Raw genomic sequence first — 14,700 nt, 5'->3', positions numbered from 1 at the left:
TAAACGTTTTGTCTTTGGTAGCGGTCTGCGCATCTGTTGATAGGTTATTAAGCCTCCCCTCCCCTTTTTTTCTTCTGCGGAGAGCCACATGATAAAGAATACACTGTCCCAGTTCGGGGGTATTTAGGACACACCCGGATGGCAATTATAAACGAGACAAACAGCGGACCAAACTGCAGCGCACAATACAGCAACAGATTGTTTCCCAACAACACCCACCCCTGAGATTCAAGTGTCTTTTTTTTTTTTTTAGCTTGAGGTCTGATATCACAAACCCGAGGCTGAAAGGTTGCGCAGTGTTTCAGTGGGTTAATCCGATTTCGAAAGTGAGAGCAAACGGAAGAGGTCTTTAGGACGTCAGGGGAAATCTTCTGCAGCTTCCCTTCATTTGTCATAGAATAAACCTCAGATCAAATCCAAAGCCAGTGAGTTGTGAAATGGAATGAAAATAGTCCCGTTTTCCCCTCTTTTCCCTCCTCGAACCTAATCTGCTCTAATCAGCTCAGTTATTGCCGGGTTTCAATGGTTCGGAGATAATTTGAGGCACACTTTCGGACATCTGGGCGGACAATTACGCCGAGGAGAGTTTATGGAGATGAGTGGACGCGTTGCGGAGATGCGGTATTGTCAATGGGACATGTGGTGATGAATAAATAAATAAATAGGTGGTTCCTGTGGGACTGTTTGGCACCAGTGCGTCAGGCAGTCATTGACGGTCAACCCCAGGTTTGCTGTCGGTTATTGTTGGTTGGTTGGTAATGGGTAATGTGATCTCGAGATGTGGCATCAACCCGATCAAGCCGATTATTGGCTCACTGTCGTCGCCCAGAGCGTCAGGTTTTAACGCTGCGCGTCACCCTGCAACCAAAGAGAAAAGCCTGATAATATCAGGACTCTGGACTACATCACCTTTTTATTTAGTTTGAGGCACAATGTTTAAAAAATTAAAATGACCCAAATATCTTAAAAAAGTAGAGAGAGAAGAGAACAGTGAAAATGAGATTACCTTCAGGGACTCAGACAATTTATTAGAGGTGAATCAAGAGAATAATGCCATACCAAATAGCCATGGTAATAAGGTTTCTCTCTCTCTCTCTTTCACACACACACACACACACACACACACACACACACACACACACACACACACACACACACACACACACACACACACACACACACACACACAGAGTCAGATAGACAGACATTTGTTGTATCATTACAGTACATCTCAAATTGATTCAAAAAGAGAAATAAGACATATGGAAAAAAAACTTAAAAGTAGTTTGGAATAAACCTGCAAGCAGATTAAGTGTTATAAGTATATGTAATTATTATTATTATTATTATTATTATTATTATTATTATTATTTTGTCTTCTTCTCTGATATTAATTTGTTCTGTTATTTTAAATAATTTTAGTTGTGTTACAATAATATCTCATTTTTTTGTTTCCCACCTCATTTGCCACAATCTGGGTTAAAATACTGGCATTCTCACCAATTTAATTACAAAATGTGAAACAAACTGCATGGCAGGCCTAATCTTACTGTCATTAACAAGGTTGATAAGCCAATTAAAAAAAGAACATTCCTAAATAATGACTCAAAATCTGTTTTGTGATATCTTTAAAATAAACCAGCTTTTTATGAAAAAGTATTTTTAGCTGTTAATCAAGTTTGCCTTAATGTGTTAGATAAAGTAGTCAATAAATGTTACTTAAAATGGGCCACATCCTGAGCTGACAAACAAATACTGAAAATACTGGTATTAATATTAGATTTTATTATTGCATGTCTTGCATACTTTTTCCACATTTTGCCTTCTAAGTGCATTTGCCTGTGATCTGTGTTTATGTGTACTTTACTATGTATACTTGTGCATGTTAGTATTTATACATGTATGTAAATGTTCACAAACATGCAAAAAACACTCACTAACGCATGGAAGCTGTTTTCCAGCACTGATAAATGGATAAATTATTATTTTTTCATATTAACATGTAGCGCACAGACTGCTATTTAGCTGACACTCGCTGAAAAAGGAGAGAATAAACGAGGCATTTTGAGTGATAGATTTTATAGTTGTTATCACCCAGACAGCATGCTGAAAAGAGAAAAGAAAGAGAAGGTAGAAGATGAGAGAAACTTTAGTTGAGTACAGGGAGACACTGACACAGACAAATGTCTGCTTTCTAGCAACAGAGTGGCGTATACTACTGTTCTAGTAATTTAATGCTATGCAAATGTTTTATTACATTATGTTCTCAAATTATAGTAATGAAATGTTTTTTTACACTTTGTAGTTTAATATCCCATTTTATTTGAACCCTTCGTATCTCAAAAAATGTGCAACAACTGATGTTTGAAAAAACTTTAGGGCCTGAATAAATATATTTTATTATATCAATACAACACAAAATTATCAAAAAGAAACTGCATGAACATAGTTTAATGTTACACATAGGGTTTTCCTCAATGTCCCAATTGACTAACTCAAAAGTGTCCCAATTTACTTGACAGTTTAGTTGACTGCACACTGATACTTGTAATCCCTTCAAATGTAGTTTTTTTTTTTTTCATATCTGTATCTCCGATCCCTGAAAGGACTAAAGCAATAATATGCTGTAATTCTACTGAGATAATTTTGCAGACACTAATTAAATCTGTGAAAATATCCATGTACAATGACAAGTAATGATTTTGTTATAAATAAAAGTCAGGACTGAATGTTGTTGGGTGACATGCAGTTCAGTTCTCTGGCTATACTCAACATCGCTGCAAAGAAACACAAATTCAAAAACAAATACTTGAATATAACCCTACACCGGTTAAATTTACTGTAATTTAGATATATAAATATCAGGCATGGTTTGTTTTGTCATGTTAGAGTTCCATCTGCCCCTGTCTGATCTCTGTCTATGTTTGAGACTCCCAAAATGGCTCTACTAATCTAGCTAATTGCCATTTCCCAGAGCTTGGCATTTAAGAAGAGGAGCTGGGTCACCAAACAGCCGTTGATCAAAACATCCCATTAGAGCAAAGAAGACAAAAAAGCTCTCACAGTCCTAACAATGTGGCACCAGTGCATCAACAGTTTGCTCTGTGGGCACAAAGAATTAATTAGGGCAATAACTTCATGCTATTGCCATTCTATAGTCTCCATTTCTGTATGAGTGCATCTATTTACGCTCTGAAGTTTGTCGGGGACTTGCCGAGTGTGCCGCATTCCCCTGTTGCATGTGCAGATGTGTTATTGGCGTAATGAGGAAAACACTATGAGAAACGTGGGAGAGACACCCCCCCCCCCCCTCCTCCCCCAACACCAAAAGTTTCTTGACAAAATAACATTACATATTGTGGCTGCTCCTAACAAGAATTGACATAATTACTTGGGCCCATTTCTTGTCTAATTAGCACATGTCCACAGTAGACAGGGACTAGCAGTTAGGCAGGTGAAGGGAACTAGACAGGCATGGCAGCAGCAGCAGCAGCAGCACAAAAAGGGGCCCATTTAGTGTAATTAGGTGAGACAATGCCCCTGACTGTTTTCAGCTATGGCAGTGGCTCAAAACTGGGGGCAAACCGGCAAGCGGACGCCCCGTGAGCTGCATCGCCCCAAGACCCTAATAAGCCCCTAATTGTCTTTTTGTGATTCACATGGGCAGCACCAGCAGACATGAAGACAGCCTATTCCTGGTTTCCTGTGGAGAGTGTGGTGCCTGGCCCAAGGAGAGCCTGCAAAAGTCTCTCAGGGAACTCCAGACAGACATTCATTTCATTCTAGCAGTAACATAGATGCTGAAAATAATGAAAATCCCAAATAGAGTTACATTTTTACCATTCTGATAAATATCAAGGATTATTTTAAATCTTGTGAGTAAAGTGCAAGAAATTCAACACTTGCAGACATTAAAAAAATTGAAACATAGAAAAGAACAAATAAAACTCTTGCCAGTACAGCCCATGACAAATAGTATAGTATTCCAATATGTTTCAAGTTAGAGTCTTATTATGAAGTATCCAAATTTCTGCTGTTCTCGCCTGTAATTGGAGTTAATAGAGCTGTAAAGGTTGCTGATGGGAGGATCCATTCTTCTAATATTTATCTTCTGTTTTTACATGACCACGCAGCGTAAATACAGTATCAAACATTACAGCCAAGCTCCTCTAGTACCAGTGACAACAACAAGAAAACTTTATAGCAGAAAAACCTAATGATAGCTAATTGTAAAAAGATAGTATGCTCTCTGCCAGTGTTAAGATTTTGCATATCAGGATGTATAAAATCTCACCTGGTCTTTACCCAGCCTTGTAATGATTTAAATACACCTCATCATTATTTATTTAACAAAAGCAGTGTGTGAAATTCTATAGAACCACATTTAGCAGTAATAACATGAGCGTTTGTTTTCTCTGTGACTTTATCAGTCTGTCATATCATTGTGGAGAAATTATGGACCACTCTTCTTTACAACATCCATCAGTGGACTTTTATCCATCGTTGTATAAGAATTGTAAACTTTACATTTTAAATCTAATATAGATTTTGGTAAAACATTTTTTTCTGTTTCCAGAGCTCAGTTTGTTATGTTGGTGGTCAGAAGGTGTCATTTTTACATTTCTGAGGGTACTTGCTTGTAAATCTTTCCTGTTTGTTGATTATACGGCATTTTACACCAATTCTAGGTCCTATTCACTGTCTTTTTTTCTAGCAATCAATGAAGCCTCGGCTCATAAGCAGCTGGGCTCTACAGGCTGCATTTCAACACTGTAGGATGAGCTTGTTTAAACACTCACAGCCTCACAGACTGGTCCATATGTTTGAGGCCTCTTCTAATGGCAGCTGGTTCTCAGAAGATTCAATATTCCATAATATGTTCTCCCTATGATCATCCGCAGTCAAGGTCCAGCTCAGAGGGACATCAGCTTGATGTGCCCTCACTCCTTTAATTAGCTGTCAATTAGTGCAAATGAATCAACTGTTCGCCTAATTAAGCAATGCCACCAGGCAGCTCCCGTATACAGGCCATTGTGTGAGCAGCATGAGAAATCCACAGCTAGCAAACTCATTTTGGATCACGAGTGCAACTTAACGATCGCACTGACAAACCGCGTTCATCGAGCTGGGAGTGTGAGCGGCGTTTGCCTGGTCAGGGTAAAGGTCAGTGTGTTAGTGCGATCAGGCAAATCTTACCCGTATACCTTTTTGTCTTTAATGTCAGTTTATATGTGCCAAACACATATATGCAAAATGATCTGATTTCCTTATTTGCAGCACACTGACAGATTCACAAACATAAATACTATAACACACTATCTCATGAGCACTCAGCTATTTAAACACAAACTATATTGCCAAGTTCACAAAACATGTAAGTCAGTATTCGCACTGATGTTGGCAATAAGATACCTTTTCTTCATATCAAGTGTAGATGTTTTTAGTCTTTCTGACAATTAAATAAATAAAATAGTCACACTTTTGGGTCATCGTCTCCTTTTAGCCTCCTGATTCGCATGAATGACCATTAATTAACATAGTTGCTGTTTTCTGTTTCAAAGCCACTAGGATATAATTTTATTATGCAGACCACATATTTCCTTTACAGCTGGAGTGGAAATGTAATTTCCTCAAACATCTGTTCACCCATTTTTTTTTAACATTTATTTATTTTATTACTGTGACATGCCTCTTCTTATGAACGTTTCCCATAATTAAATAAAAATACTGGCAACACCATTAACCGAATCCAAGTTCAGACATTGTGTGCTTACAAGTGAGCTCAGAGGTCACTGAAATGAACTAAATAAGCTATAAGGCTGCAGAGCCGTAGGTGCACTTGCATCATTATCATTTATTTTGGTGGCACTTTGTAATACAGCTGCCAACTTGTGGTTTGATTTCTTAAATTCATTTGAATTTAGGATGCGCAGAAGACAAATTATACTTTAAGATCCTTTCATTTAATGAGGTCCTTTGAGGCACTTTGGAGGAAAGAACAAACAATAATTCCCCTTCCTACATCATAAATATTTAGCATTTTAAGTGCTACAAGCTATATCATAGAGTATCTTTCATTCATTATGTCATTATCCGTTATTTATCCAGGTGAAAAGACTGATTGAGATTTAAATCTCATTTCCAAGAGAGAGCCGGCCAACCTAACATACCCTCTTGCATAATGATTATAGGTGGAGATATCTTCCCAAGGTGTGAGCTGTGGCATGTTTACACTTGAAGTGTTCCTTTTTTCCATTTAAAAGATCACAAGGTCACAAGCATTACCTGTCTTAAATACACTAAATCAAACACAGTGATAAATACTTAAATGTCATCTACACGTGTGTATTTAAGTGCAGAGCATTTATACATCCCCTTAAGGTTATAAAACACCCCAGAAATCACCTTAGTGTTAAAACAAGACACATGTATTAACTTGAGAGCATTACAGAGAATCTATGCACATGTTATTAGTCTTACATCTTCATTTTGTCTGCACGCGTATGCCGATAATCGCATATAATGGATGCGCGCTGTTTAGAGGCTTGTGAACAGTCCAGCTATGTTTCCTCTCTCCCTTCTTCCACCAGCCTCTCTGGACCATTACAGGCTGTAATTGTTATTTAATGGATTAAACATTCATCCTCTCTGCGCAAAGTCCGCAGAGAGCATCACCATGTTCACACAGCTAAACATGCCCCATCAGACACACACACACACACACACACACATACACCACCACCACCACCACCATCACAGCAACGCTCATTTGACAGCAGTGTTTGTGCTTAAAATTCAATTACCCACTTATTGATAGCTCTCTGGGGTGCAAAGGAAGTGGACAAAATGGTGCTGGTGGAAGTGTGGATGATTTCCCAGGAGGCCTCAAGCTCCTCTGCACATCTCCAGCTGGATCTATTTCATGGCTTTACTCATCAGCGGCAGACGCAGATGGAGCATAAGCAGCAGTCATACACCTGCACACACCAGCGCACGCAGACACAGAGACTGGGGCTGTAACACACACACACACACACACACACACACACACACACACACATATACACACACACACAGTGGAAACACAAGTCATTTATTACAGTCCATTCTAACAGTGAAAACATGATAAGACATTTGCTGAATTTTCAGGAGAGAACAAAACAAAACAAATTCTTCATAAAGATTAATTAAGTATACAAACAGTCATTTCATGTCTTTAACACCATATAAATCCACATAATTTTAATCTGGATTAAATTAGTGTTAGTTTATGTGTTAGTTCATTTAGTTTATCCTCGTCCTGTGTAAAAGAAATTATTTATTTCCCTAAATTTATGATTTTGCATGAGGACACGCATCCATTCCTTTCTGCTTCTGGTCTTGCACACTGATTGTCTTTCTTTTTTTTCTGCTGGCAATATTCTTGTAATTTTTTTTAACATAGTCTTTGTGACAGCATACAGGTAAAACGCAAATATTTTTTAGCACTACTAGTAGCTCCCATCAACTGTGTCTGAAGCCATGCCAGTATTTGACATGCTGATTTTATTTTTTCCACCTCTGCTTTTCCAACTGGGACAAGTTAAAGAACGTTGTTTTTACAGTACTATTCCAAATTCTTGAATCACTCCTCATGTCCTAAATTGAAACGTTGCCTTTTGCCCTGTTCTCTGTCAAGATGATCCACACTGATCCAATAACGTTGAGACTGTGGAGAGACTGTGGAGGCAAATCCATGAGTAAAGTGCTCAGTTGTGTGTTTTTTCTATCCAGGTATGCTTTTACGACAATCAATGTGTGTTTGGGATCATTGCCATCCTGAAAAATGACAGGGAAATCAGACACTTTCCAGATGGCATTACATGGTCAATCAAACTCTGACAGTGCTTTTCTGCATTTATAATTCCATCAGTTGTGGAGATCCCCAACACCACTGGCTCAAACTGTCACTTCGCATGGTATTTACAGAAATACACAGGCAGTGTGTAGTCTAACAGCACAAAACCTAAAATAAGGATAAATAACAATCAAACAGTTATTTATCAGACCTGACGCCACTCATTTTCAGTTCAGTTCTTGTAAAATTTAGCATACCTCATCCTTTCACCCTTATTTCCTTTCCTTAAGAATGGCTTCTTTACAGCCACCCTTCCACTGAGGCCATTGCTGATGAGACTTCAGTGAACAGTAGATGATCAACTGAAGGTCCAGATGTGGCTCTCAAGTCTTGTGTCAGGTTAGGTGGATTTTGTGTGTGCAGAACACTGGTTCTTCTCTTGAGTTATGGACCTTTTTTTGTACCTTAATGATTCATAGATGAGAGTTAACAAACTTAAAAAAACATATATCTGAAATGCATTGAAAATAAGTAAAAAACCAGCCAATGGCCAAACAAAGACCTTCACATGTCCTGTAGAACTACTACTCAAAACAACTTTTTAAAAAATACAAGAAAATCCGGCTCCTTGGAAGAAAAAATTCAAATAAAGGCACATTACTGTGTGTCTAACACATCAGCCCTCAGTGCCACAGGTAGTGCACCACAGGTTAGCCACGCGTCTCAGAGTCCCCAGAGGCCAGAGGGGGCCCCACACAGACGCTCTTGTTGCTGCTGGCCTCATTCCCCGCTAATTACAGCACTCATCTCTGCTCTCCCATGAGACGCCACAACACTGATGACAACACAGGGAAGGTTCTGCATCACCAGCAGCTGAGGCTGCCGACTGCACATCAATACCCAAGGGGGCAAAAGGAGTAACGATGGTGTGATTGCATGTTGGGGGGTTTGCGGTTAGAGTTATGCAGGGACAGTTTTGCTGCTACTATCAGTCTGGCACATCCTAAACTGATTTATTAATTGCAACTTTATTGTGTTAATCTGTTGCAATTCGGATCTGATTTAGAAAAACACGTGAAACCTAAAACTATAAACTTACAACATGTGGTGTTCCGTCAGATACACTACACCACACGATCCAGCATGAGTCTGAGTACAAGTCTGAGTAGAAAACAAAGATGAATCTTGTTGTCCTTTGGTGCCACCTTGTCAGACTACAGCTTGCACGTCCCTGAAGATGACTCTTGATCGATGAGCTCCAAAGATACTGTACCTCTCAGTGTGATTGTTCATTAGCAGGACACTGGGATCTAATGGCCAGCACACTTCTGGCAGTCATAAATCTTCAGACTCCACCCAGGTTTGCTCCCCTGTCTCATCAAGGCCCGTGAAGAATGGAGTCAGTGTGATAAAAAGGAGTGTGGGATTTATATTTTCCCTCTACCGCCTCCTCCACGCACCGAGATGAGCTAACAGGCACAGAGAAATGACAAGTGGGACCTCGACAAGACACCCCTGTGAATGTGATGACGCCGCTAGATGTGTTTTAGATGCTGATGAGCCTGCTGGACAAAAAGAGCATTTTAATGTCTCTTTTCTGTTTATTATACATTATACTTAAGAGTGTTTTGAACCCAAGCAGAACAGCTGAGATTACAGGGCCCTAAAACCAAAGGAACTAAATGGGGTTTGACCGTCAAAGTGACACATTTGTTTTTCTTACTGTGACTTGCCAAACGTCTTACGAGAAAACACTTATGTGTGGTAGACAGAAATACATTCCGAGTGGCTGGTTTGCAGTGGAATGAGAGCAGGTGTATTGACAGGTGAAAGTCAAGTGAAAGGAAAACTGAGTACTGCCGAACAGGTGAGGAAATACGGGGCTTGAAATTGTTTAAACTTAGAAAGATTTCCTTGTAGTCTTTCTAATGTGTGGCCTTAATGTGACCTTGACTGTGCCTCTGAAAGCATGTTGCCTCATTTATTACATCCTTCTCCTAGTATGCTGTGTATACAGTGATTGCTCTGAAATAAAGCTTCACATTTGTGAGCACAAGAGGTTCTGGTGTTCCTTGACCTTTTCCTTTATCTTAACATTTACATTAACTAATCAGTGAATGCATATTTTGGAAAAGTTGCTCCAAAGCTGCAAAAATGAGGAAAATGAGATCAGATATGCTCATTGGTTAACATCTTTCCTAAAATGCACATTCCTAATTAGTCTTAAGATACTTTTTGACAGTTGGATGATGTCATAGTCTGACCAATTTGTGTGGGGCGGTGGAGAGTGAATACATTGCTGCTGCGTCCAATTCACTCTGACCTTTTTTTATTCTGCAGTTCCATGTCATGAAATTTAGGTCAGAGAACAATGCACGCTCTCTGTTAGAACTAGTGGGGTGCCAAAACCCTAGCTACTCCCCTCTGACCCTCATCCCAAGCTTTCACATTCATCCACTTTCCACGCAACGTTTCACTTCACAGACTGGAAGATGTATAAAAAAACAAGGTATTTTTATCTGGAAAGATGTTTGTACTGCTATCTATCTATCTATCTATCTATCTATCTATCTATCTATCTATCTATCTATCTATCTATCTATCTATCTATCTCATAAAATACTGTGTTACAGCTTGGCTGATGATGGGCACAAGCCTGGTGTGATGATATCACCTCAGGCATAGTTAAAAGCCCCGTGAATGAGGCTGCAGCTCCACAATGTAACAATTTGTGATTATTATCTAACAGTATTACAAACACTTGTGAATCCCTATGTGGTACTAATGAGCTGTCTGAAATTCAGTTGCACACCACAACATTTAACACAGTGAGGTCGCCGAGTGCTGAGGTGCGCTTGTGCGTAAAAGTCACAAACACTCCCCTCACTCACTAACTGCACAGCTGACTTCAAAGTCAGCACAGAAAGTGGGCGCCACGAGTATGTGTTTTCCTCATCAATCCTGACTCATCCCTGTACTGAAGTTGTGGACAGTTCACTTCTAAAACAAAACAAAAAACCTTTTTACATGACAGTCAAAGCTGTGATCATAAGATGCAAATATTAAAGCCAAAGGTTACCTGAATGAATTTCCTAGTTTGAGTTTGTCTCCACCTGCTGGGCATCAGAAGTGTTTAGAATGGAGGATGTAGTTGCAGCTGTCCTGCAGGTGAAGGTGGTGTAGGACAAGCAGAGCAGCAGGTTTGTGAGCGTGTTTAACGTCAATTAAAAAGACAAAGAAGGACTGATAAGGCTGCTGTGTGAGGTAGAGACAGGTATAAGGGTGTGTATAAAGATTGGGTCTCGCTGTATTGCTCAGGCTGCTCTACAGCATCTATTCACAGGCGCGATCCCACTACTGAGCGACACAGGGGCTTTGACCTGCTCCGTTTCCGACCTGGGCCGGTGCACCCCTCCTTAGACGACCTGGTGGTCCCGGGCTCCCCCAGGATCACCATATCGATGCCGAACTTAGCGCGGACACCCGATCGACACAGCCTGCTGCAGCTCAGAGCTCCTGAGCTCAAACGATCCTCCAACCTCAGCCTCCCAGTAGCTTGGATTACAGGCACGCGCCACCGCACCCGGCGAACAGCAGCTACGTTCACATAAAATTTTACTTTCTTTCATGTGAGCTCATGAGGTTAGTGCCCATCATCAGCCAAGATGAAACGCTTTAAAAATAAAAAAAAAAACTAATCATTTCAAAATGAGGAAGTCAGCACAGTAATAACAGGTTGTTGTTTTTTGTTGGGTTTTTTTTTTGACCAAGCAAAAATATGACATAGCCTTTTTAATAAGCCGAAGGAAAGCGTATGTGTGTGTGTTTGTATATTATTGTTATGCCGGCTTGTACACATACACGAGAGACACGAGAGTTCTTCTTTACTGATGTTTACTGTGCTTCTCTTAACGTACACAGGTACACCGTAGAACACTTTGGCCTGCAAGTAGAGAAACCGGTGTAATTGGAACTTAGGACTTATTCCTTCTTTCTTAGCTTGACTTTTACACGGCTAGACCGTCACCATGAGCAGCTTCTCTGACCTCTGCCCTTACCTTATACTTACAAAATTAACCGGTTATTTTCCATGTATCAAATTAACTGTACACCAATCCGGTAGGCAAAAAAGGCAAATGTTAACATGCTCAACACATAAAATAAAACATACAAAATAAAATGCGTTAATTACATTATCATTACAAGAGCTCCGCCTAGTGGTCAGATACTAACATAACAACTGTTACAATTGTTTTGTGTGTACACTGTCAGAAATACAATAAAAATGTTGAAGGATTTTTACTCAGTGTTTATAATTTTCGCAAGTATCTGATTGAATTGATGACAGCCTCTCATATTTTCATGCCATGACATGGGATGGGACCATTTTGGGATAATTGGAGTAAATAAGAAAGATTGTTTCAACTTGCTGAAAGTTTTGACTTCACAAAATCAGGTTTTTAGCACATCAATGTCAATGTGAGCACATTCAAAGATGCACACATTTAGTTGTGCAGCAGTAATCAGCTTCCTGTAGTGAATTTTATTAGAATTATGTAGAATGTTTTTACAGTGTGCATCATTATAAAATGCACTAAAGTTCAGGGATTAACGGTGCACAAGTGTCATAAGCAAGTTGTGAGAAAACTCGGGGTTAAAAGAACCCATTGGCTGAATACCTTTTGGCAGATTGCCATGATCAGGCAGTTCACGCACACTCACAGAGGTTCCATGGTGTAATGGTTAGCACTCTGGACTCTGAATCCAGCGATCCGAGTTCAAATCTCGGTGGGACCTGAGGTTTTTATCCGCTGATTAGTATGTGAAATATTAGCGCGTCCTCTCTGGGACACCAAAACTGTGCTATAATTGTGTTTTCAGTGAGAGGTGTATAAAATCAAGCAGCAAACCTTGACCTCTCCCTTTACAAACACTTGTCAATCAGTATGTGTTACCAAACAGCTGTCTGAAATTCAGTTGTACACCACACAAAGTTACAGAGTGGGGTGTCTGAGTGCTGAGGTGCGCTTGTGCGTAAAAGTCACAAACACTCCCCTCACTCACTTACTGCACTGCTGACTTCAAAGTCAGCACAGAAAGTGGGCTCCACGAGTATGTGTTTCCATGGCTCAACAGCTGCTATATGCGTTATGTGGAGTATAACGTTTGTGTCTTCCCAAGTATCTAAGGTTGTAACTTCCACACAGGTGATATGTGGACGTCAGGATGGCCGAGCGGTCTAAGGCGCTGCGTTCAGGTCGCAGTCACTTCTGACACTCACAACATACACTTGAAATTTGGTTTAACCACGAGCTTTCTCACAACTTGCTTATGACACTTGTGCACCGTTCATCCCTGAACTTTAGTGGATTTTATAATGATGTACACTGTAAAAACATTCTACATAATTCTAATACAATTCACTACAGGAAGCTGATTACTGCTGCACAGCTAAATGTGTGCATCTTTGAATGTGCTCACATTGACACTGATGTGCTAAAAACCCGATTTTGTGAAGTCAAAACTTTCAGCAAGTTGAAACAATCTTTCTTATTTACTCCAATTATCCCAAAATAAGGATAAATAAATAAAACCCCAACAAAAAACAACAACCTGTTTTTACTGTGCTGACTTTCTCATTTTGAAATTATTAGGTTTTTTAGTTTTACAACATTTCATCTTGGCTGATGATGGGCACTAACCTGATGAGCTCACATGAAAGAAAGTAAAATTTTATGTGAACGTAGCTGCTTCTCGCCGGGTCCGGTGGCGCGTGCCTGTAATCCAAGCTACTGGGAGGCTGAGGTTGGAGGATCGTTTGAGCTCAGGAACTCTGAGCTGCAGCAGGCTGTGTCGATTGGGTGTCCGCGCTAAGTTCGGCATCGATATGGTGATCCTGGGGGAGCCCGGGACCACCAGGTCGTCTAAAGAGGGGTGCACCGGCCCAGGTCGGAGACGGAGCAGGTCAAAGCCCCCGTGTCGCTCAGTAGTGGGATCGCGCCTGTGAATAGACGCTGTAGCGCAGCCTGAGCAATACAGCGAGACCCAATCTTTATACACACCCTTATACCTGTCTCTACATCACACAGCAGACTCATCAGCCCTTATTTATATTTTTAATTGACGTCAAAAACACTCACAAACCTGCTGCTCTGCTTGTCACCACCTCCACCTGCAATTACATCCTCCACCCTAAACACTCCTGCCGTCCGGCAGGTGGAGACAAACTAAATCATTCAATCAACCAATCAATTAATCAATCAATCTCTCTATCTAATAACTTATTGCATTACAACTTGGCTAATGATGGGCAGCAGGTTTATGTGATGATTTCACCTCAGACATAGTTAAAAGCCCTGTTAACGTAGCTGCTTCTTGCCGGGTGCGGTGGCGCGTGCCTGTAATCCAAGCTACCGGGAGGCTGAGGTTGGAGGATCGTTTGAGCTCAGGAGCTCTGAGCTGCAGCAGGCTATGTCGATCGGGTGTCCACACTAAGTTCGGCATCGATACGGTGATCCTGGGGGAGCCCGGGACCAGCAGGTTGTCTAAGGAGGGGTGCACCGGCCCAGGTCGGAGACGGAGCAGGTCAAAGCCCCCGTGTCGCTCAGTAGTGGGATCGCGCCTGTGAATAGATGCTGTAGAGCAGCCTGAGCAATACAGCGAGACCCAATCTTTATACACACCCTTATACCTGTCTCTACCTCACACAGCAGCCTTATCAGTCCTTCTTTGTCTTTTAATTGACGTTAAACACGCTCACAAACCTGCTGCTCTGCTTGTCCTACACCACCTCCACCTGCAGGACAGCTGCAAATACATCCTCCATCCTAAACACTTCTGATGCCCAGCAGGTGGAGACAAAC

The 14,700-nt window shown here is 40.7% G+C and overlaps 4 non-coding genes across 4 annotated transcripts; 3 read left to right on the top strand and 1 right to left on the bottom strand.

Moving 5' to 3' along the window:
* Nucleotides 1-11,126: 11,126 nt before the first annotated feature.
* LOC148098409 (signal recognition particle RNA) lies at nt 11,127-11,425 on the bottom strand. Its single transcript, XR_015720762.1, has one exon.
* A 1,137-nt stretch (nt 11,426-12,562) lies between these two features.
* On the top strand, nt 12,563-12,634 carry trnaq-cug (transfer RNA glutamine (anticodon CUG)). Its single transcript has one exon. It is a non-coding gene; the product is annotated as a tRNA-Gln (tRNA).
* Nucleotides 12,635-13,593: 959 nt separating this feature from the next.
* Nucleotides 13,594-13,892, top strand: LOC148098408 (signal recognition particle RNA). Its single transcript, XR_015720767.1, has one exon.
* Nucleotides 13,893-14,214: 322 nt separating this feature from the next.
* Nucleotides 14,215-14,513, top strand: LOC148098407 (signal recognition particle RNA). Its single transcript, XR_015720766.1, has one exon.
* Nucleotides 14,514-14,700: the final 187 nt, after the last annotated feature.

Source organism: Neolamprologus brichardi, chromosome 15 (genome assembly GCF_056152115.1).
Source record: "Neolamprologus brichardi isolate AB-2024 chromosome 15, ASM5615211v1, whole genome shotgun sequence".
Classification (NCBI taxonomy): Eukaryota; Metazoa; Chordata; class Actinopteri; order Cichliformes; family Cichlidae; genus Neolamprologus; species Neolamprologus brichardi.
This window is presented reverse-complemented; position numbering and strand designations above follow the sequence as displayed.